The sequence below is a fragment of the Echinops telfairi genome, unplaced genomic scaffold (assembly GCF_000313985.2).
Source record: "Echinops telfairi isolate 266 unplaced genomic scaffold, ASM31398v2 ScPeMD7_9;HRSCAF=40, whole genome shotgun sequence".
Classification (NCBI taxonomy): Eukaryota; Metazoa; Chordata; class Mammalia; order Afrosoricida; family Tenrecidae; genus Echinops; species Echinops telfairi.
Window position 1 is genome coordinate 28,567,812 of NW_022103906.1, and position 2,030 is coordinate 28,569,841.

Genomic DNA, 2,030 nt, shown 5'->3' on the forward strand with positions numbered 1-2,030 from the left:
GGCCATCATCGACTTTACAATGCACCCTGCTAGAGAGGATATTCACATGCCTGGCTATGGTCAGAGGGGATTCGCCTGAGGCTTAATCCATGTATGGATCCTGCAAATGGATCTCAGGCCTCCACGGTCATTCATAGTCTGCAAATTGGGTGTTCGCTGTGATTGTTTTCGTTTTCCATTATTCGGAACTCAAATGTCATCCATTTAAATTCCACATGCCCCCATTATTTTAGTACAAGGTCGTTCATTATTGCAAAATCAAATGCTTTGGCTTATAGTTTAAAATTTTCATCAGCATAACCAAAATAAATGCAAAAGAAACCCCACCATGATCAAAACCTCTACAGCAATGTGTTAGGGGAAGTGCAGGGGGCAGAGGAAGTTACTTGAAGATATATCTATGCTGAGGACAGCTTATCTATTTTCATTTTTAATTTAATGTCTGCTGAATCATGTCTAGAAAAACTTTTAAAAGTTTGTTCTGCTAAAGCCAGGAATCATATACATTTGATACTTCCTATTTCATACTTTTGCATGTCAACATTCTTATTTTGGACTAAGGGTGTCTTTTTAAAATTGTTCTTTTTTCTGCTACAAAATGAAATATTTATTGAAATAGCCTTTCTTTTCTTCTTGTCATTTGGCATCATGCAGTGGAAACAATATATTGACTGTGTCACTCTCCTACCTATTCTGTTGCCATCATTACAAAAAGACCTACATAAATCTCACCGAAGTATTAACTCTATCCTAACCCTACAATGCTGAGCGTGATGTTTTCATAACATGTTTTCATAACATTAAATGTATATATTAATCTATATATTGATAACTATGAAAGTAAAGAATAAAAACAAAAAATTTTTTCCTGAAATTAAAAATGCAGGCATTATAGGGCTAAGTAGCACGAGCTTTTGTCTTAGGCTAGAATGAAAGCTTTATCATATTTTTCTTGTTGTTTTTAAGTTTCTCCTTGCCAGATGTAATACGATAGCTTCTTGCAGAGAAACTCAAAATTACTAGTGACAAGAGCAGAACTGAAAAATCGTTCCAGAGAGTTACATTTAGCCCCAGAATAAAATGAAACATATCACCCCTTAGGGTAGTATTCTCATGTTATCAGTTCCAACAAAGAAAGGATGAGTAAAGAGAAAGATAGGAAAATCACAAGACAATGTTTGGAATCGTGTTATTTAAATCATTACTTTGTAGCATGGACAAAAACAAGGCGCCCATTCCCTTCCGGGCTGAATATTTTAGAAGGCTAAGTATTGCTGTCACAACTTACAGCACAGAGAACAAAACGTCCTAATTTCATTGCACATCTTTTGAGACGAAGTATGTTGTTCTTCCACAAACTAATGCTTTAAGTCACTAGCCACAGCAGAGAACAATTCTGAAAACGCCCAGTCAAACGCCATGTAGATGTCAGGACTTTAAAAGTGAAGATAAAGTTTCCCAAAACGCCCAGTCAAACGCCATGTAGATGTCAGGACTTTAAAAGTGAAGATAAAGTTTCCCAAGCAGTCAAGTAATTGCATTCCTTTGAAAAGGTATTTCCATCTTGAAATGATCATTTGCTCCTAATCACAGTACTGAGACCGAAATGAAATCCAGCACATTGAAAACATATCCCGCACGTTGGAGACAAGTCAGACCAAGCAAGGGCTCATTCTGACACAATTTAGGAATCTCCGGCTCACTTACCTGAGACTAGACCAGATGCTTAGACTGAAGCTACATCGCCGTTCCTCTGGGGGGAAATTACCTTGACTCGCTCCTTGAGGTGCAAAGTGATCTAAAATATCAAATGAAATAAAAACAGGGCGGTTATTTCGGTAACTTTCCATGTCTTCAAGCTGAGTGCCGTGACCAGCTGGAAAGTAAAAAGTCTAAGTCGCTTAGCATATAGATTACAAGTTACCGGAAGGAGGGGGCGGAGGAAGCGAGATGGTCCTTGTCCCTTCTCTACGATAATGTCAAATGTTTGCGAAAACGTAACCCGGGCTTAAAATAAATAAGGAGAACCG

General features: G+C 37.9%; 1 protein-coding gene across 1 annotated transcript in view; it reads right to left on the reverse strand.

The window, feature by feature from the left end:
* Window positions 1-1,984, reverse strand: part of CSGALNACT1 (chondroitin sulfate N-acetylgalactosaminyltransferase 1) — a 219,466-nt gene extending 217,482 nt beyond the window's left edge. Inside the window, exons 1-2 of the mRNA XM_045286851.1 lie at window positions 1,925-1,984; window positions 1,708-1,798 (exon numbers count right to left, since the gene is read on the reverse strand). The gene's annotated coding sequence lies outside the window, so the exon portion shown is untranslated. The remainder of the gene's footprint in view (window positions 1-1,707; window positions 1,799-1,924) is intronic.
* Window positions 1,985-2,030: the final 46 nt, after the last annotated feature.